Genomic DNA, 23,268 nt, shown 5'->3' with positions numbered 1-23,268 from the left:
AAGATTCTGTCTCTGCATTGCTTTTTTCTTGCCGAAAATGTTTTCAGAAACATATTTTAGTGTACTGTTTAGCTGTAAAATAGGAATCTTTGCTGAAGCCAGTAGGCTGTGCGTTGTTTCAGTAGATTGTGTGTAACATGACGACCCGGTCACAAACTTTCAAAAGTTACAGCTAAAAAGTACTTTAAAATATGTTTCTTTTCTTTTCTTTTTAGGCCAAAAAAAGGCAATGCAGTAACAGAATCTTGATTCATATTTGATCAGCGCTGCCCAGTTAAACCGCAGTTCACGAGCAGTGACTGACATAATTGACAGCAGCATTAGAGACTCCTCAGATAATCTGTCTCTTTTAGTGCTGTGTGAATATAGTGACATTTTTTTTTTTTTTTTTTTTACAAAAGTTACCAACTACAGATTTCTGAAACCCTCAAACTCAGATAATGGTTTCCACCGCAGAGCCTGTACAGCTGGCAGAACTCCCTTTCTCATGTCCCATTAATCCTGTGATTTCCTGCATTAAGTAGGCTGCCAGGAAGTGCCTGTTTTTATTAAAGTAGGTTCAGAAAGTAATGTTTTAAAGGGTAAGAGACGACACTGAATTTTCAACGCGATTGAAGACACTTTGGACAGAAGTTTATGAAGACAGTCAGTACAATAGATTTTAAAAGTGATGACAAACGTAAAGTTTTACAATTTCTTTAAAGTACTTTGGTAAATGTGTCTGGGCAGCATAACAGACCTTATGTAACATCTGTCACCACCACAGTTTCCAGTTGAAGGGTTTTGTCCTTAAAGTATGGTTTAATGGGGATTATGTTTTTATTCGATTAAATAAGGTATTATTCTACACCAAATTCATAATAACAATCACTATTTTCTACATAACAGACATACGCTTATTTATGAATCACTGATGTTTGAGATGGTGGTTTATTATCTAAAAGGTGAGACATCTATGATAATATCCATTTCAAATTCCTGATTAACATTCTTATGAGGAAATTCTGTGTTTGATGATGGACTGTGAGAACTGAGATCCTGTGGGGGCGAAAGTGTGACAGTGACTTCCAGCTTTGAAAAAGATGAATCCTGACTTAAAAGAGTCTGAGTCATTTCAAGGCTACTGGACACAGCGAGCGCATACACCTTGTTGAGAATAAGGAAAGAGAATTAGAGGACTGGGCTGAACACCCTTCGAATGGCAGCAATAAATCACACCAATATGACCTTAATAGAACAGTGGGAGAGAGTGGAGGAAAATATTGGCTGCTCACAAACCACATGGTAAGAAATATAGATCGAGCAGCGGATGTATAGCGGCTCCACTTAGATTTTCAAATATTAAAAGTGGGACATTTGTGAGGACTGAAGAAACCAATATTGGTGTTTTAAAGCTGATAGACACTTTCTGCTGTCTCTGTCCTCTAAATAACTGCAACATGTGGCAGAAAAACTAATAACAGTTGATGGGGATTTTGACTTTTGTAATTAGAAAATCACTGAACCAAGAAATGCAATAATATTAAAAATGTTTTCTGGATTCCTACAAAGTCTAGAAAACCTATAAATACACTGTGTTTGTCGAAACCTTTCTGTCCCCAATTCAATACAGAAGCTATTAATCAATGTTTCTATTTAGAGCTGGTGCCCTGTGATGTCTCACAGGAAGAAAGTGAAACCTCAGTCCCTGAGCTGCTTGTCAGAGGGACGACATTTTTCCACATTCATTTCCACAGTTTCAAGTACCTCACTCTCTGACAATGCTTTCTCAGGAAAACAGTGACTTCTGTTCAACATAAAAGTGACATTATGGTTTTGTCTATAAGCGCTACGCCTCCTCTTAAACTGTCACTCATTATCTCTTTATTTGAATTGTTGCCATGCAACAGCCCAATAATACCACAACATTTCCCTTTGTGGATTTCTATCATTACTCACGAGAGCATAAATCTTCTTGGAAACTAAGAGAATCAGTCTCCTCCACTGTGAGAATGGCCTTCTGCCAGAAGGGCTCTGAGAGGGACTTGAAATCCCAGTCAGCGCCAGCCAACTATTAAAACAGTCGTGTGCATAACAAACAATGAAACAGAGGGAACCCTAGAAGCTACGACCACAAGACAGAAGCCTGTGTTAAAGCAAAGTCACTCTCTCATTCACACACACTGGCACGTGCACACAAGCACTCAGACGCAATCTTGTTTAGGCTTTTATTTGTTCCATTAGAAAAAGCTTTTTCTCCAACTGATGAGGGGTAGCAGTCACTGTAAACCACAGGCAGTCTGCAGGCAATCATCCATTTAAATGACTCTGCCAGCTGAAAGCAAGTCCACTGTTGTCAAGGCAGCAAGACGGCCATTAAATCACCTGGTTCCATTAAAGAATCAATTGCTGTGCTGCTACCCCTGGTAGCACACACTTCTGATACCTGGGAGATTGTTTCGGACTATCAAAGCAGATAAACAAGGACGCTGTGCTTCACAAGTGGTGCTTTCTGCAATACGACGCCAGGCCCCATATGTTTCCTGCATTGCACATAAAAAGCATACACCTGACTGATCAGGGGGGACATGGAGACACAGATGTGGCCATGTCATTGGGCACTGATGCATTGTTACCTTTGGTTGAGGTGGGCAGCCAGTGGCCAGGCGCTGCAGCTGTTCTGAAGTATGGCTGGAGAAGAGGTCTGAGCAGCACGCTGTGCGGCCCAGTCTCTTCATCAAAGAGGAGATGATGCTGCAGCCACAGCCACACATCGACTTGCTCATTAGTAGACTGGCTGTTCTGGGGTTAGAAGACGTGTGGAAAAAAAAAAAGCTGCAAGCCGCAGCCACTTCCTGGTCCTCGCCGAATTCCCTCAGTTGTCCTCACAGCTGATGCCTTTTCTGTTATTATTCCACATGGTGCTGATCCACAGGTACTCGGTCACTGAGATCACTAAGATCTACAGTCAACATAGCACAGACGCCGATGCTCACCTTATTCCACAGTTAGGGCACGTGAGTTAGTAAGTACAGTTTGTCGGTCCATTTCCCTCGTGATTGCTTCCCACTTACTCCACTCCCTCTGCTGTACTTCTGTCTCAGCACACACCACCTGCTGTAGCTCCCCTTTTTCTTTTGCCAAACTCACTCCCATCCACAAAACACCTTTTCCTGATACTGCAAATAATACTCAGGATGCACCGTCTGCCACTACTCCCTTCTGTCTCCCACAATTGCCATGCGCTTTCTTCCACTCCCTCTACTGCCTTCGGCTGCTGTGCAATGAGGATGCTATCCCCGGCAACGCTGCTGCCACCACTGTACAGCCTCCCCCCACCACCACCACCGGCAGCAACTCCAGCGGCAAACCACTCAGACTGAGCTCCTCCAACTTGCCGATAAAAGTGCTTCCCTCATATGTCATCTGAGCTCCTGTTTGTTCCATTAACTGAGGAAGCAGTGGACAGAATATTATAAGAAATCCAAGCCACTCTGCATGCACCAGAAGGACTGATAAGCAGGATACAGTCAGGGATGCGATGGGGGAGGGGTCCAGGGGAAGCATTTAGGAAACAGTAACAGAGCAGACGGGATTATTACAATAATAATCTGTCACAGCGGTCAAGATGTTGCTGTTGTCTGCTGTAATAATGGAATAAAATAGTGGAATAAAATTGCCACTTCAAGGTTGAAAATGTATCACAATATGACAGTTTCTCTCACCGATCAAGAACGGAAAAACAACACTCTGAAATCTGTAGTTATCAAGCTGGATCACAGTAATTTACTGTTATTAAAGTCCCACTCCAGCATATTTTGGCATTTTTTCTGATATTTCATAAGTTTCTGAGTCATTTCCTAACAATGTCAATTAGCCGAACCAAATTCTTTTTGACAAATAACTAGTTTTGTAGTCCATTATGTGTTTTGTATGTGTTTTTACTAACAGTCGCTGGCTGACTTCGAGTTGCTAAAGCCATTAAAGGATAACTTCGCTGACTTTCAACCACCTCTGTCATCACAGCAGGAACCCGCCAGCTCCAGCTCATCAGCTGGCAGCACTGTGGTGGCACGGGGAGAAGCCGAACACTGTTCATCTGCACACACTGCCCGCTGTGAGAAAATCCACAATGTATCCTTCAAACTTGCCATACCACTATTTTCCAAGCTACCAAGTGTATTCAGAGTATTTCCGAGATGGACCTTCAGTGTACGTATGGTGGTAAAAATCAATATAACATAGTATAGAAATATTTTTTACAGAAATAATGTATTGATAAACTGAAACGTTTTGGCTTTCAGTCACGTTTTTAGTGATTAAGAAATAAATTAGTGTTTGAATTTAAATATTTACTTTGAAAAATCTTGGCATCAACAGTTTATAATTATGTATTATATGATTAGAGCTCATGATAGGACGTTAAACAGATTGTATTTACATTTCTACTATTAATTTTATATTGCTGGGAAAACAAATTTCTTACCCAAACAACTGTATTATTCAAGTTTCTCACTTTCTTTTTTTTTTTCTTTTTTTTTTTTTTTACCTTTGCCTAATAGTCATTTTACTGAGCCGACCTTGAACACATTACAATGAAACCTTATGCAACCTTGTTTATTTGGCAAGCTAGCTCTTATCCTGCCAATTTCGACTCTGATTTCAACATTTGATCGCTATTTTTAACTGACAGGACTTGCTACAAAGTTTGGGTGTGCTTACCACTGCTGCTTTGAGTGGATGATGATGACTGCTGGCTGTGCCGCAGCAGCAGCTGACGGAGTTGAAGGAGTTTTTTCGTTCCGAAGACAGTCAAAGGTACTGCATTTAGGTTTAATTTGATGCACAATGTTAATGCGCTTGGCCATGGAGGGTTTTTAGCACAGAAAAAAAGGAAAATTACACATAAAATTCACCTCCGCAATACCTTTTGATTATTTTACCAAGACATTTATCTTGTTACTTTTATACATACATATAAATATACAGTATGGGAATAACATATGAATGCATTTTAATTGTTTTTTCTGTAGATGTTTTTTTGGGAATATAAATCTTTCAGATCAATTTGAGGGGTGCCATTGGTTTGCATGTTTCACATTTTATCGTTAATCATGCCTTGTAGGGCTCACAGTAGTCTGGTCTCTGTCTCTGACTGGTCATTACACAGTCTCAGTTTAGGTGGTCTTGAGTACAAAAGTCTCAAAATTGGTTAGGTGGTCCTGATAACAACACTGCTAATATCCATGTGTTTATCATTGCTTTAAGCTTTTATTAGTGCAGCTAGACAATGCACAACATTATAAGATACCTGCATCAGGCATGTCTGTGATTAGTGCCACGACTTTTATCTGCATAAAAAGTGTATCCTTTTTAATTCCCTTGTGTGTCAACATCTGTCCCAGCTTCAGTGAGACTGAATATTCACCGCTCACCTTATCACAGATGTTTAACTTGACGACTCTATAGTGATGCTTGGGGATGACATTAACATTGTTCAGCACAGTAGCTAATGGTTACCAGAGCTGATGAAGCGGTGAGGCCTGGGGAAGGACAGATAGCGAGTAGGAGGGGCGGAGATAGCAGCAAGGCAAAGATAGTTTGACAAAAAAAGTGAGAATGGCTCCTCTGTTAAAAGAGCAGCAGAGGGTTGCTATTAATAGCACACACATAATGATGTTAAATGACTTTTTAAAAAGACTGTCTGCTATCACCATCAACACAAAGACAATGAAATATGGGCAAAGCTGTGCAGATGCGTCAAAATACTGACACTTATCAACTAGAACGACAGTGCTCCACACATGGCCACAGGAGGCACATGTCCTCTACAGAAATTATCAGCGTACTGATTAGTAGGCACAAGAATCAACATCAACACAATACAATGTCTGTACCTTTATTGCTGAATCTGTAATATGACTTAAGGCTGAAAGAATTAACTGATTACCAACAGAAAATTTAATTGGCAGCTATATTGATAATCAATTTTCATGTGAGCCAGTTTTCCAAGTAAAGATAAAAAGCACCCCAGCTTTTCAAAAATGAGGATTTGATCCTTTACTTTGCCTTATATCAAGGCTGGCATTGTGGGGGCCTGTCGACAGACAGAACTTTTTTAGCCAATATTTTCTCAAAAATGATTTAGCTATTAGCAGTTACATGTTTGTAATGTAACTATGGAGGACAAATAACTATCACAGGATTACTGGATATCGAACAAAACTTAAAAACAAGATTTTCAGGCAAGATCTGGAGGTATGAGAGGCGCCTTTTTACTGCCATGGATATTGGAGATAATATGTCCTCTGGAATTGTAAATGTGTTTTATGTCTGTGTATTAATATGTGAGTCATGGTTCAGGGAGGGAGTGCAACCTTTGATGCAAATTGTGCCTCACAGTTTGAAAACCTCTGTTTGTATGATAGTAAATCAGAAAGAAAAAATATGGGGACTGCTAACAAAAACTATTCAAAAATGTTACCTTGAGTTTTGAGAAACTATGATAGACATAGTTTTTATTTTCTGGAATTTTATAGACAAAATGATTAATGGAATAATTGAAATGGGAATTAAACAATTTGCATGTTTTTGTTGTCCAAGTTTGTTTGTCCCAAGAGGCAAATGAACCAACTGCACAGGGATTAGTCATATTTAGCTAGCAATATATTTAGTGACCTTGCGTGCATGTGAAGTCTGACTTTGTGTGTTTGACAGCTCAGAATCTCAGCTCAAAACTGCTCCAGTTCTTTGTCATTTTCCGCCAGCATTGTCCCTTTGCTTATCGTCTCTATATAATCATGAAGTGGAATCATAAAGCCTCAACATAAGTGCAACATTTTCATTCAAACTGAAGCATTTTCTAGTCATGCAGACACCTCTCATCTCAGCTTGTTCTGCTCATATCCGATCTGTTTCCAGCAGCAACATCCATTAATGTCTTTACATGGAGTTTGTGTGCAAATACATCGCCTCTGAAATTGGCCTCATGTCTGAATACACCTCTAAAAGGTCAATTAAAGTGTGCAACCACAGAGAGCATAAAAGTATCTCCACCCCTGGGCTGTCCACCCTGTTCAGTATTCTACATGCTGGCTGGCTGGGTTAAATGACGCAGAGAGATCCACTCTAAAATAGACTGCCATTAGTCTCTTCTCAGGTGGCTATTGCAAAAATGACAACAACGATTATTGCAACATCCGTTCATTTGGGTGAAGTGCATCATGCTTTGGTGTGCAGCTGTGACCAACCGCCAATTGCACCCAGCATAAAAAGGTGGTGAAAAGGATAATAATGAAGCACTTAAAGCTGTTCTCAGAGCTCACTCACTGGCACATCTTTGTTCTGTTGATGGGAGTGCTACTAAAGGTGACACCTCACTGTGATTCATTGCAGCAGAGATTTCCTGAAACACCGGGTTGCCGTCTCCCCGGAACAAACAGCTCATCGGGAGAGAAATTGAACACAGCAAACATAGAGACCTCTATCTGCAATCATCTATAAAGAAAAAGTGTAACACTGTCAAACTGGAACAAGGGCAAAGGATTGTATTACAGAAAAAGTACATGCTTCACATAATGTATACAGCCACTAACACTAAGGCAGTGCAGTGACACAATCCTTCATCTGAAATCAGAATGCTCCATAAAGAAAAATAAGCATCATGTTTACAGCTTTACTCTCTTCTTTGCCAGGACCGAGAGACAGGGCAGGGTGAGAGGGTGCCCTGTTCATTATTTATGAATATTGCTTTTCACTGTGTCAGCTCATTGCTTCAGTATTGATCCATAAAGAGGAGACTCACTGCACCATAGCGGAGTTTCAGAGGAAGACATAATGACTCAAGGCTTACATGCAGCGCTAGGTAGTATCAAATCCCAGTGGGCAGGCTAGACTGGCATGAATATCACTAGTATTATTGTTTGTCCTGGAAAAAAAAGTACTATGTATATTCTGCAGTGTGCCCACTCCACTCACAAACATTCAGAACTGCATTAACTGAGCAAAAGCTTAACAGATCAATACTGAGCTCTATAATGATTAGTGTTTTTTCTTGTACTCAATGTGAAGAGTCAGGCATTAGACAAAGCTGTTGATGAGCTTACAAGAAGGGAAGTATGCAAAGCTAATTTAAAGTTGAATTTATTTTCTATTATCACTGCCATCTCCATGTCATGCTTTCAAAGTCCTTTGACTGTCTTTATGGGCTGGATTAAAAAAATCAACAAGAATCTTTCTGTAAGTTTAAAGCATAAATTGTTTATAAAGATGGACAACACCTCCCTGTTTACTATGACTGTACAAAAACCAAGCCAAAATATCAGACAAGCCAACTTGCGCTGTTGACATCATTTAGAAGCAGTGTCTGCATCGTAGCGATCTCCTTTGTATCATATTCCCGGCCACACACCTGTCCAACCTATCTGAGCTTACTAAAAGGCTACTGAAAGGGTTTAATGAAGTCTATTAGTCCTCCAACCCATGAGACCATATAAGATATATGTTCATAGAAACTAAATACTACTATGAGCATTTCCTAAATTAGCGCACCCACTGGTGGATGACTGAATAGCACGTATGACTGTTAACAGTCGCAGTTCTAAACATGTGGGGGATGTTATGTAACCTATGTTGCACCAATATTTTGTGGTTAGGTTTAGAAATAACAAAATGGTTTTGCCAAAATAAGAACGTTTGTTACTAAAGCAACATACAGTATATTGCATCAAATACATCACATTACGTTGACATACTAATTTTGTTGGTAAAATTACTCTATCATCACTTTAAGTGAAACAAACACTGGTCTCCTATATGAAAGTCCTGTATTTATTTCAACCCATTAACCCATCCCTCCCTATCACCCTAAGTGGACATTCTGGCTCTTTATACTGCGTTGCTTGACTTCCTTTTTTGCTCCTCTAAAAATGTCTACAGCCACTGGAGTCTGTTGCCTAGCTAAGAAAGTAAACGTGTCATAATTTCTGCTTGTAAAAACGCCCCCTACGATTGTATTTTGGAGGAAGACAGTGTCAATGTAAAACAAACTAGCAGCCAGAAAGCCAATGCAGTTTTCTGCACTTTATATTTAACTTCGAACAAAAACCAAGTCAGTCAACCCCTTGGCTGATGATAACTGTACTTATCTCACCACAAACAATCACTCTAAAACCAAAAAGCTGCATCACTGTTGTGTCATCAGCCATTGACGTCTGAAATGTGGCATCATTACACCACACGTTGATCCCCTCATTAAGACAAAGCAACTCATTTTTTAACACAGTGATTAACATTTTTTCTCCACTACTGAGATGAACACATTCAACCTCTAATTAGCCTTTATTGACGCACTTCAACCTGAACGAGAAAAATGTAAGAATTATTTTGTTTTTGCATTCAGGCTTTAAGCAGGACTTAGTGAGCGTTAAAATGTGTCTCAGTGTGTCAGAGGTCAATATTAACACCTCAGACAGTCAATTGGAGAGAAATTTGATTGAGAGGAGGGCCAATCTGGTGCAAGTGAGAAAAGGGATTTTCTCACTTCAATTCCATTCCACAGCAACGGCTTTAAATTTTTAACATGGTTTACTGTGGAGCTAAGCAGTCCTAGAAGCACTACGTTTTCAATCAGAAGCTGAGACTGCAAAGACAGGGAGGTACAAATGCAAACCTTACTGCAGCCTGACAGCTTTTCAATATCATTATTTTAATTCAGTAACACTTTCTGTTGTCGTTTGTACAGACAAAAAAATATCTCACACATCATTTTCTGTAAGAGCCGATGATGAACTGAGATTAATTTGTTTAAATGTTCACACCTTGTGCAAGGAAATGTTTTACTTACTCAGGACAAATGTTCTCTTCATACAAACACGATTGCTATTTGTGAGCTCACACTCTCAGCACTGAAATTATTGTATAACTACTGCCACAAATACATTAGTGCACTTTGACTCAATACGCACTTAAGCTTTATAGACTCGTGCTATTTTTCATCGTTACTGAAAGATCACATTTCATTGCATGGCTTTTCTACCGCAAAAAAATCAGAGCCATTTCTTAGGTGGCACAAATATGTTGGAATGCACCAATTCCACTTTCTCTCTCTCCTTATACCAACTCGGTTACCTAAATTAGGGATGCACGGAATGGATAGTTTTCAGCTGATATCTCAAAAAGAAGTTTTTGACCTTTAGTTTACGACAACCTGAAGATAAGAAAGGCAGAGATGTAGTGAGAAAATATGGATTTTATAATGTTCCATAGCCCTGACCTAATCAAATCTAACTGACATCCTTTTTAACACAACAAAAACAAAGATTAGTTCTGTTTCTGCCATGACTGCCAAAATTAGGCTGTAAAAAAGTGAGAGATTTTATTGACCTTCCCTCAACGCCCCTGTCCTCATATAACCCCACACTACATTAGCATACGAAATAAAAGTATGTGAAAGTAAAATGACTTTTAATAAGTGTTAAAGTCATAGCTAGAAATAAAATTAACATGAAGAACATACAAATGACATGAAATTTTTTGTAATTTTTGTTTTGGAAGGCCAGGTACTTCTGTCTTTTTCTGCAAAATAGAAATTTCCCATCATTGATTTAACATTTTGAAATATTGATCTCCTCCAATGCATAAAGCTAATTGTGCTGCGGCTGCTGTCTGCGGAGTAAATCTACAGCACACTCTTCATCAAGACGACTGATGAAGCCACAAATGAGACATTAAGGTAGACTGTTGCAACCACTGTCTAATGGACAAAGCTTAGAGTCTAAACTCCCCAAAGCAACAAATAATGATATCCTAACTTCACAGCGGTAAATATTTCACCTAACACTGACCTAATCTGTAGTTTTTAAATGTCCATGTGACGGGCTACATACTTTGAAAAAGCAATATAATTTGTAGACAAATTTGTAGTGGCTAATCAATTGGAAAATGGTCCCATTAATGTCTTCAAACCAAATTAGTGGTTGACACATTTTTGTTATATATATATATATATAACATTTTTGTTATATATATATACATATATATTATCTGATTATCCCTCCTTCATCTGAATGTATTCTGTAACCTGTAAAGCTATGGGTGGAGTGGTTAATTTGTCAACGTGATTAATAGTGCTTCTTTGTAGTTGGGGGATAAGGAGGTGAGCTGAAGTCAAATACATACATGTTTTGTATCTTTTACTTTGTGGGATAAAAATGTTGAAAATCAATAAAACATAATTTAAAATATTGAGAATTAGATATTAAAACAATGACACTTTTTTATTGGACAAACAAAAAAATCCTCTGCATGATCACAACATTATACTGAGCTTGCAAACGGACCATTTTGTCTGAGTAGACTGCACTCTAGTGGAGAAAAGGCAGATTGTGGATTATTTTTCACTACTTTAAGACTATTGAAAACATCAGTATATACTTACCAGCACACTTACTTTATCAGTAATGGTGATTCTCTTAGATGAAATATGGGATGTGTTAAGGTTTAATCTACAGCTTGTAATATAATTAAATATAGTAATAATGCATACACAATATAGCATCAGAAAATGATACAGAAAAGTAGATTTGACCGTAACCAGAACTCATCTCTGGGCACCAGGCCAAAGCAAAAAGAGGTCCAGTAAAGTCACAACTTCCTGAATCCTCGACACAAAGACAAAGATTTCCTGTTTCCGACAGGATCTCAAAAGCATGAATGACTGAGAAAGTGTTGCCCACACCCCACAAAGGATGACACAGATCCTTACATCAACACGCATCTTCTCCTGTTACACCTACAATTTTATAACACAACACAGAGCGACCTCAAAGCAAAGATAAAATACACACAACAACAACTTGATTATAGACCTTCCTACACAACATCTTTTTTTTGTGAGAAAGATTTTTTGGGGCTTTTATTGCCTTTAATGGACAGGGCAGTTTAAGCGTGAAAGGGGGAGAGAGAGAGAGAGGGCAACATGCAGCAAAGGGTCGGGGTCAGAATCGAAGCTGCGACCACTGTGGCGAGGATACAACCTTTGTATATGGGGCGTGGCTCTTACCACTGAGCCAGGAGACGCCCCCCTACCCAACATCTTTAATGAATCAGTGAGATATAATTTTCAACCAGTAAAAACCATCATAGAAAAAGAACAAAAGCTGCACAGCTGAACTGGATGCCATTACTTATTTGTTACTCATCTTCTGTATTCATCATGACATTACAAAGTTGAATAAAAAAAAAAGGAAAGTACTTAAAAATTGCAGTACAAGTCCACATAACAACTCATGACTTGTTAACCACATTTACGGAGCCTTAAGCAAGTAGTGCCAACTATGATCACTGCTGACTTTCTGGCATTAGGTCACGCCTTTGAAAGGATACTAACGTGTTTGGCTCACACTGAGAATAGCTGCTCTTCTGATGTGAATAGTTTGATGAGTTGTTTAAATTAGGTAAATATGGCAGGCACCTCATTGACTTTTCATCTGCTACTGAGTCCATTTATTTCAATGTCTCAGTAGGAGTCGTGCATAGATGCGCTTTATTTAGCCAGACTTTCCTCCACATGGCTGTGTCAGAGCAAGGGAAAGGTCTGGAAGAACACATTACCATCCCACTATAGGTGCAAGAAAGCTCTGGCCTGTTTGTATTTCTTTACACCAATCTCATTTATCTTGAGTGGCACTAAGATCAGGATGCAGGTAACTTGTTTTAGTAGAACATTTGCATATGGGGAGGCGAGAACTGATATTTAAATGGCTTCCCAAAAGAAAAGTCCACAAAAATGGTAACAGATAAATGTCAACTGTTTGATTCAACTTTATATTCTGACTATACTTGAGCTCTGGAGGAGCTCACTGGACCCTTTAAAACTACAATTTGCTGGCTGCATGTGGCTCCTACAGAACATTATGACAACATCACAGAAGTTTGTGTGAAGTGAAGAGATCAGTACATCGGGGAAGTTGAGGTCACTGGGACATGGCACGGCCAGAGTTAAAATGTGGCTAATCAACTCCAACTGGCCGTGTCAAAAAACGGATAACTATAGGGCATGAGAGTCCTGCGAGAAAGAGTCGGGGGTTTTCTAAGGTGCACTCACAAGTTGCTTTATTAACTGAAGATCTTTATAACAATTTACTCAAGAAACAGGGCTGGCATGACTTTTTGCAAGATTCCAAATCTTTAAGACTTGCCATTTTCATTATGTTGGCTGTAAGTCAGATTTGCTGTTTGCTGTAGTGAAGTGAATTACGAAATTATTACGTGCAGATAGAGAATAGGGGGGCAGGTTCATAGCCACAGTCTACATCCCATGAGTCAAATTTTGCATAGATAAATATGAAGTTAATTGTCATCAAAATACGTTCTCATTTAAAATGATCAAATTACAAAGTTCTTTAAACTTTCTAGATTTCTGAAATGTGCATCAGCAGCGATTTTTTAAACATCCCCACCTATCCTCTATTATCAATTGTGTGTACTCTCTTCTCTGGAGCAGGCAAAAGGCTGATCTGAATTATTTACAGAGAATGAGTGGGTGAGAGGTGTGGGACTGATTAGGGAGTGACACAGGATGGCTAAATCTCAGTCCTCTTCAACAGTCTGCTTAGCAAGCAGTTTCAAATTCAAATTTTAAAAAGGACCTTTTCACAAAGTGACAGCAGTGCATTTCTTTCTGCAATGACTCTGCAGTCACCTTTCCAGAAATTCACTGTTCTTCTATTCCATCATGTTCAATCTAAAAAGCAAAATCTCTTCCAGCAAATGTAAAAAGCAGAAGTATGCAATAAACACATATCAAAGTGATTTGATTTCAGCCTTTTTTCTCAAAAAGTATTTGTCATCACTTCTTGCAATAGGACAGTCTTCCATTTACCAGACATATTCATCACTTTCTTGAGCATGAGGAGATAGCAGTAGACTACACATTTGGAAGCTGGACTTGGAAGAAAATTCAATCCCAAACCATTATCCTGAATTATTTAAAACCCAATATCAAATGTCCTTTATCCGGTCCCTGGGACCAGGGTAACAGTTTTAGGGGTAAGACAATGTTAACATTTTGACATTTGAGTGCCAGTCCACACTTTAAAAATGCAGCAGCGAGCCAAGCAAGGCACTGCTATGTGCTATCACTTTACCTCTAATTCACCGGTGCGTGCTGAGGATGAATAATTCACGACTTGCACCACATTCATGGCTTTAAAGGAAGAATCCCCCTTACAGAAATAAGCTCTAAATGCACCATAAACACATCAACTGTTTGCCTTTGGCCAAACAATCACACATCCATCAACCTCAAGGTACAAAGTAGACAGTTTTTGCACCCTAACCTAAACCCTTTTACAGAAAAAAGACACACTGGATAAGCTTGTCAATACACAATATAAGGTTTCCAGAAACTGAAGTGATCACTGCAAATGTCTAGATGAAAAGCATGAAGCACAAATATTTATTTTGCAGCTATTCACATGCTTTTCAGCTCCCTGCTTCCAAACATAGTTCCAAAAATGAGCAACAAATACACACACACACACACACACACACACACACACACACACACACACACACACACACACACACACACACACACACACACACACACACACACACACACATACACACACACACACACACACAGGATGCCTTTGAGTGAATTCACCTCCTGTTTGTTCATAACAACTCCCAACAACTTCCACTGTGTCTCGTGTGCAAGTGTGAAAGCTCTGCATCCTGCCTGAGATGCTGACAATGAAACACGGGGTGGGGCCTTCCGTACATCCACAACAGCAATCATGTTCCTGTCCGACTTTTTTTTCCATTTCATTAGATAAACACATGGTTTACACATGTAGACCACACAGTAAATCTCCAATGTGAAACATATCAGACATCTTTGGCTCAAAAGGGGCACAATTTCACTTTTTGCCATAAAATGAAACACCAGTTTCTAAAACAACAACAAAGAGTAGAGGATCAGAGAGGGAAGTAATAAAATCACTGAGATTCATTAATTAATCAATTAGTCATATGACAGTCTAATCTGACACAATCTGGATGATCAATTAATTAATTGTCTTGTTCTCTCTTTTTATCACTGCAAACTAAATATGTCTGGGTTTTTAGACTGTTAGTCAGACAAAATCAGCAATATGTACTAATGATGGAAATGTTTCGTTTATTTATTTTTTGTCAATTTAAAATATGCAGATTAGTTGATTAAAATACACTCATTCTAATCCCCGGGTCATCAAATAGTGACACTTTGTCACGCCTCATAGAAAAAAGACTTCATTGTGAATGAAACTAAACCTTCCTCCGCTGCTGTTATTCTTGTTAGACCCAGCGCTCAACTGCAGTGTGCATAGTATCCATGAGGATGCAACCTACAACTAAGGTAGGTTGGTGAAATGATGAACAACACTAAGACTACAATGAATTTTTAAATGATTAAGTTTCACTTTCACTGAGCTTGGCGCTCTGCTGCTCCATCTGTACCCAGAGTACACTCTGCCGTGAGAGAAAACACAGCTTGAGAACAAGAACATCTGTATTTGGCAGCGGATGCTGATGATGTGGCGGTGCGCCACAAATAAATGAATGTGTGGTAAATTCTGGCATCTGTATGAGACACACAAGGCTTTTAACTAGAATGTAAACCCATCCATCATGACATTATTCACTGGGAGCAACTGATGGAGTATAGAGAGCTAGAGAGTCTGCACGGGGAGGAGGTTGGGGTGGACAGATGTGTAAAACAAACACAGGTGTTTTTACCAAGGAGACAGGTGTTCGTGGCCTGTGTGAAACTTTTGGTTTCACACGAAACCATCATCTTTTCCTAACAAAGCAGTTCTGGTGCTGAAACTTTATTTTTCCTGTGATCATGTACGATTTCTTTTAAAAAGGCCCCATATGCATGCAACGAGCAGAAACTGACAAGACAAAAACTGACACTATAGAGGTACCTAGAGTGTCATAGTTTGAAGCTTTAGTGCCACTGACCAAGCTGCTGTATTTGATGAGATGGGAGTGAGAACTTGTTGGAAAACAATCTGTAGGAACTTAATTCACAGTATGGCTGTACAGCTCCAAAATTAAAGCACTGTTTCAGTTATGCCCATGATGTAAAAAATCTTGTGGTTCTGCATTTTGGAATACTTAAAAAGAAGTTATCATCACCAGTCCACTCCTGTTCATGACAAGGCTGTTCAACAGCCCTTGTGAGCTACCGATTCTGATGTAAAGCACTCTGTGGACCTTTATTTTTAATCTTGTACAGTCGTAATCTTAATAGCTAATTAATTTTTTTTGTTCTTGAATGTTCATTTTGTCAAACAATCTGCTTTTGATCCCTTTCGGTGAGTCACTTTTTCCTTTGTATCATTTAAACCTATAGATTGAGCACTTATGTATGGTGCATGATGCCACAGTGGAGTCAGAATAAAATGTACTTCATAACAGACCCTTACATGGGAAGTGTGTTGCTAGGAAACAACTGGATCCAAGCTTACATCCTATAAGCTGTTGACAACACCTAACAACAAACACTAACATGACCTAAACTTGAGTCTGTAAATAGTGTTTCTCAGTGTGTTTGCAAATATGTCAAACTGTAAAATCATCTATAAATAAGTAAAAATGGACGAACCTACTTGGACATTTACCACGCTAGTTTTCATCACCTTTTAGATGGAAATGTAATATCCTTGTATTTTTTTCACTGTTTGTCTTCCAGTGTTTATTTTCTGAAAACATAGCTTGTGAACAAAATGCTGTTCACGGACAGAGAGGCACACAGCCCACAACCGGAGGATCGCAAATATGATTGCAAGGGTTCTCAAAAATAGATATTTAGAGCCTTTATATTTTGATCGCAACATCCAAACACAGCTTTAGGAACACTATGATACACCAAGGAGCAATTTCAATTCAAATTTGTACTGTCACCCATTCAAAACAGGCTCAAATCTCAGCATTCCTGTGTCTAAACCAATGTGACAAGCATTGCATTGAGCACAAGTTACATACACACAACAACTTCCTGACCCCTGACAAGTTCACACAGTTGTAAGTGTTTACTTACAGTCCTCTCTGTCTGTCTTTCTTCAGGCCACAATTGGTCTTCTCCACTCCAGGTCCGACTCCAAGGGTTGATTCCTTCTGTGGACAAAAAGGGAAAAAAGAGCTGTTAGTGCAGCTATCTCAGAGGTTGTCAAAGAGTTAACAGGTCGTGGGGCCATCTGGAATAAGTGAAGAGAAAAGCAGGAGGGCCAGAGTGGTAAGATAAGGATGCTGGGATTTCACCGTTTACTTTCCAAAACCCAGACAAAACCCGACACTTCTTCAATAGGTTTGCCAAAAAGACTACAACAGAACAATTTAACAACCTGGCACAACATACAACACCTGCATCAGCGTGTAACAGTGAGTCACCGCCACATACGTCAGTTCTTCCTTTGTCTCGTCTGATGGGAAGTGAACGGGGGAAGCTGCTGGCAAACCAGTGCACAGATAACAGCGTTAACAGGATGGTGCTTCTTTGAAAATGTAAAAATTGACCTGAATTGAATTCCCCTCACCTATTCTGCAAGGAATATATGGACAGGATCAAGTTTTTTGGCCAAGATCCTAAATCAGTTATTTTTGCCAATATCCAATAATTTATTCTGACTCATTTTTGCCAGTTGCCTATGCACATGGGCCTATGCTTTTCCACCTAATGCAGAGAACATCAGGTCTCTCCTGTAGTTGAATTAAATTTTTAGGCCTGCTCTTATTGTGATGGCCTGCTGGTAGCAGATGCAGACCTAAAATACAATGATTTTCAAAAAATGTAGACATTCACTGGGCAAAACAAGAACACTACTTTAACCTAGGTTACATGTCAATATATGTTATATCTATTTTTTGGAACAAATTTTAAACAAAACTGTAAATTCTATAAAATAATCAATAGCTTTTTTCCTTCCATTTCATTTTCACATGCTTCCAAATACTGGAGGCCTCGATTCAATAGCAGGCCAAGACCAATTACTCTGTTTGAGTTGTTGGAACTACAACTTTAATTTAAGACCGAGCATTGACCATTGAAAACACACAAAGGATATGATGGGTTTTTTTTAACAGATGTGTTATTCAATTTTAGCTGTTCAACGTTTATTTAGAAACACTATTTACCTCTGTAATCTGTAAATGTTTATGAAAATGGATGTCTTTGTTTAAAATACTACCACTCCTGTCTGTCTGTATGTGAGAGTCGCTGTGATCCATCTAACAAAATCCATATGTTCTTCTGTTGAAGTTCTCAACCTTAAATAAACACTGAACAAACCATCCAGTAGTGTACAGCTCATTTCTGTACCCTTGAATATAGTTTGCTCAACAACAGAGCAAAACACAGATAAAGGTGTTTTAATATGAGAAATGGAGCTATTGGTTTTGTGCAGCTGTGTACAAACAGTATTAGGCCCACGAGACTCCCCAGCAGTGACGACGAGGAGCTGGCTTGTGTAGAGAGAATAGGATTTCTAAGTTGACGTAAACAAAACTGGATATGAACCTCCAGTTCTGGGAAATGAACAGATGCCCAGACATGCTATCCAGCTGTGTGACATTCAATAACCGTGAGACAGAAAGATGGTCGACAGAATGCAAAACCTCACGAAGCAGGATTCTTATATCGGCTTTTATCTGCAATGAAGTGCAGAAATGAAAATTTTAAAAAAACACACAAAACTGAAGCTCTCAGTGTTTCACAAAAATGTGCAAAATTAGCTTCTGGGGAGCCTCGGAGGCCTATTGATTGGAATGCACGCCATGTGACATGCATCTCCAGTTCGATTCCAAGTGGGGACTGTTAAGCATATCGTAATTTTCTCTCTATGAAAAAAAATAATAAATTGTAATATCGTTACTCAACCAGAGTCACTTTGACTCAAGAGTAGATTACTAAGTAGGGATGCCACAGTGAGACAATTTTCCCACACGTTAATAAACTCTGATTACACCAGAGATTTTACAAAAAAAGATAGTCATCGATGACGCTCAAAATTTGTAGAGCGCTATTGAGTTACTGCTGATGCACAACAATTCCTTCTGCTGCAGCTTCACACCAAAAGCATTTAACAGGTGAAACAAGAGTTGACTGTCATTATTAAGTAGTCAGAGTTAATGCAATTTGTTTGTCAGTGAGATGAGCAGTACTACTATCATTCATCCAAAAGGCATCTGCAAGTCAAGAAGATGATCTTTTTAGCATTTGTTGAGATTAGCAGATCAGTTTGAAACATTTCAGAGAGCAATGGAACAAAATGGAGCAGCCACAGAGAGAGCTGAAGAGCTGCAGGCGACAGGCAGCACACCTTCAACTTCTTAGCAATGTAACCAGCTCCTCATTAACATTATCAGGTTCCCTATTAGCATTGGGTTTAAATCCAAAATATTGCCAAATATTTTGCTTTGGCTTTGACACCAAATCCTCTGCCATGGTCTTGTTGGTCAACTCTCAATAAGTGAAACCTGACTCCTGCTACTCTGTGCTGTGACTCTGCTGCTGCAGGGAGCTGCACACACTCTGACTTTATAATTGCAGTGTCTGACTTATAAAACAATGGAAGGGGCAGTGGGGAAGTAATGTAATCAGTGTAAGCCTGAACAACGTGTAACACCCACTGCAGCAAGCCAAGTACTAAGAATACACTTATTTGTGAGCCAGAGCACAGGGCTGGACTAGTGAGTTTGATCTCTAAAACCTACTCTATTCAAGGTCTGGCACTTATGTTTTGCCCACACACCAGCAAACCCCTGTGTTCAGAATCAAAACAAGCAACCTTTAAACTACTATATCAGAGGATATAACCCAGAGCTTTCTAGGAAAAGATCTGAATGTTTCCCAGAGGCCTTTGAGTGAGACACGCACAGAAGTCAAGGATGCCTGCAACTTTAGTCTGGGTCAACTGTGTCTGGATGATGTGCCAAATAAAATGCGTCCACATGGAGGAATGCAACTGCCGTATTTCCTGGCCTCGGTTCAGTTTGAGTAACTGTGGTTCAAATATGAGAGAAGCACGAGCTTATGCAACTGTTTTCAGTGAACAAAATTGTTGCTCTCATCCAGCATTGGTTGTGGTAAAACAAAACAAGTATCTCAAGTTGTGAATGCACTTATGTGTGCATTAATTAATTACAGCAGAGCTGTGTTTCTCTATGTCATGATTGAAATTTTAGTAAAGGTATTAACCCCAATGGACATCCTTTTCCTCTTGATTCTCTAGATAACAAAAATACATATATTTGGTAATATTGCATAACAAATTAGCAAATATATATCAAAAGTAAAATAAAGCTGCAACAAAATAAAGTGAATTACTGAAGTTACATAACCATAATAGCACTGCATTAGGGTCGTCTTCAGAATACTACTGAAATTTTTGGTTTTGTAACATTTAATTGAAACATGGCTACATATTAGTAATGGGTTAGTAATGAAATTTCTCAGGTATTCTGCTTCTGCCTTGACTTGTTTGTCAAAGCACTTTGGAAGTTTTTTTAAAAAGGTGCTATAAGAATAAATTTACTATTTTAATAATTTATTTACAATTTACAAATTGTGTTCAGTGTGGCCAAGATGGTCTTCCATGCAGATTAAGGGACATAAAATACACTCTCAGCATACCTCACACCACGGGATGAACTGTCAAGAAGGCCAAAAAAGAGCTTGATTCTCAAAGCAAAACATGGGGGAGGGGGGAACTGTTTTAGACTTCAGCAACTTTACAAGTGAAATACAGGCCTTTAGTTGTGGAGGCTTTAATTGTCTCATCTTTATTATGAAGCATTTTGAAGGGTATAATCTAAGTGATCATTACTGCACCATGAACAGCCTGCTAACATTATTTCTGAAATGCATAGCTAACAGCTAAATGTTAAATATTTTGGAGTGGCTAATCTAATTTTTTAGCAACGGTTTTGACTGTAATCTTAATACACCAAGAATATTGTACATTATAGATTATAAATTGTCATTCCAGCTCGGACTGACAAACCTTGAGAGGTGTTACAAGAATGTCTTTAATTCCTGTTACAGGTGTGAACTTCGAGCCCGGTCTGGTTGACATGTTTTCACAAAGCAGTTCTGTGAGTCTTCACCAGATTAATAATAAAACAGGCCTCGTCTAGTCACACTGGATCTGTGCTTAAAACATGACTCATTCTGGATTTTCTCAGAATTTAGTTTTAGTTCCAAGCTCTGTGGTCTACATGAGAGCTTGGTTCAGGATGTTTCCCCCGAATTAAAAACCACAGTCTCAAACGGATGAGGATGCCAAGGAAGGAAATATGCGAGCAGGGACGATGTGATACTTAAAAAAAAAAAAGCTAGCGAGCCACAGGTGAATCTTCAAATTAGCAACTATCAGTGAGATTATTGTGCAGTCTTAACTTGGCTCATGTTGCATCTAATGACTTCCTTTCGATGTGTATGCTGAGGTGGGTTCAGCTTAAGTCGGGGAACTGTCTGGAGCAGCTGCAAACATAGCCAGCGGTACAGACAGAATGAAAGACACTTCATAAATCACTGCTGGAATGCAGCCTCATTTCCTCTCCGACCCCACCTTCTCAACAGCTTCTTCCTCCGATTCCAGGAGCTTTCTGCACCAAGCAACAGAAACCTGACCATCACAATCATGACACAATTTGCAGCTGTGAGTCTCAGTGCTTTCTAAAGAAGAAAAAAAAAAAAGATTTCCCCACAGAAAACTAGCTCATATTTCAGTCATGCAGAGCAGGCGTTACAAAGCAAAACAGACACTGATGAGAGGAGGCAAAACTAATGAAAGAGGCCGATCATACATGTTTGGGTTAGGCAGTTGATTCAGAGTTGATTTATGTCATTACTGCAAAGAAAAATAATTTCAAGCTTTTGCAGACATTGTTCTCATCCTTTCAAGTTTCCATTACGGATTTGAGTTCAGATTCTGTACCGCTTAACTGGCTCTGCAAAGATTCACAACAACTTTTACTGATGAATAGTAACCTCTGCTTTTTTTTATTCATTATTAACTGTGGCAATAGTGATAACAGTGGTGGTGATGATGACAACAACATAATTAAATACACTGCTTTTCATTGATGTTGTTCTTTGAAAGAACCGACATTAAAGGTGACAACATCTTTTCACCACTTGGTTTAATGTAATTTAGTGTTGCACAGTGAACTGAATGAACCTCAAACCTCCGACTGCAGCACTCTGTCCCACAAATGCATACAATGTGCAGCTGGTTTAAAATGGTAGCAAACTGGAGGGGAATCTGCACTCCGGGTCAAAACAGTATACCATGACAGAGTTTGATGTAGTGAAACAAGGCCCCAAGTACGCCATGCTCTGTTGAAAATTGTACATAGTGGCCAAAAGTGGAATTACACCTTCAAGATCCTTCACATGATGCCCACTGGCCGAGAAAGCTGTTTTCCCATTGACTTACATAGGGAGAGATATGTCTGTAAATCAGAAAATAATTTTTTTGTAACTGTCAAAACCCCCGTGAAACGACGAATTTCACTATCTAGATCAAAGCCATCCAGCTCGATAACATTTGGAAAGTATCTAAAAGAGCCACAAGATTACATTTTTGGACCGCCATTCAAGGTAGAAGTCAGTGGAAGTCAGTCACTCCAACAGCTTAAGTTACCCACTCAGGCACACTCGGCCGCGCTTGGCTGCCGCAAGTCTCTAGTGCGCGTTAACTCAGCTTGTTTCTCTGATATCTAATGATCCAGACATCTGATCCTTCATCAAAGATTAAAAAAAAGGTTTAGTTAAAAATGACCAAGATTTTAAAAGCGGCAGTGACATGACTTCAAACAGTCAGAACATAGTTTGCTAAAAATGTTTAAATGTCGAGCCATCAGGCTGACAGCTTATGGAAAACTCTGATACAGCGGATGTAAGAAAGCCCTCCCACATGTCATGTAGAGCCTCAAACACACATCAACAGGCCAGACCGGGTCAATTTTTAAAATACAGTCACCCACTCTCAGCATCACAAAATTTTATTTAATATTTTGTCTCATGCCTAACTGTATCCAATAAGTATTCAGGCTGCAAATATGCAGCCATAGTTTTCAAAAACAAACTGGAAAGAAAAGCAATGAATCATTTAGTAGAACTTCTAGACAAGTGAAAGTCTGAAAGGTCTGCCAAAGTTCAAATGTTAGTGCAGTGAACACTATTTTTTACTTGCAAGCATTTAACTGTAAATTGGGTTCAACTACCTACAAATA

The 23,268-nt window shown here is 39.1% G+C and overlaps 1 protein-coding gene across 1 annotated transcript in view; it reads right to left on the bottom strand.

Moving 5' to 3' along the window:
- fbxw7 (F-box and WD repeat domain containing 7) overlaps window positions 1–23,268 on the bottom strand; it is a 145,585-nt gene that overhangs the window by 104,402 nt on the left and 17,915 nt on the right. The window contains exon 3 of the mRNA XM_088075887.1: window positions 17,072–17,148. The gene's annotated coding sequence lies outside the window, so the exon portion shown is untranslated. The remainder of the gene's footprint in view (window positions 1–17,071; window positions 17,149–23,268) is intronic.

The sequence above is a fragment of the Plectropomus leopardus genome, chromosome 3, assembly GCF_026936395.1.
Source record: "Plectropomus leopardus strain MGB_pleo_1.0 chromosome 3, ASM2693639v1, whole genome shotgun sequence".
Classification (NCBI taxonomy): domain Eukaryota; kingdom Metazoa; phylum Chordata; class Actinopteri; order Perciformes; family Serranidae; genus Plectropomus; species Plectropomus leopardus.
The sequence above is the reverse complement of the archived record's forward strand: the minus strand, read 5'-3'. Positions and strand labels throughout refer to the sequence as shown.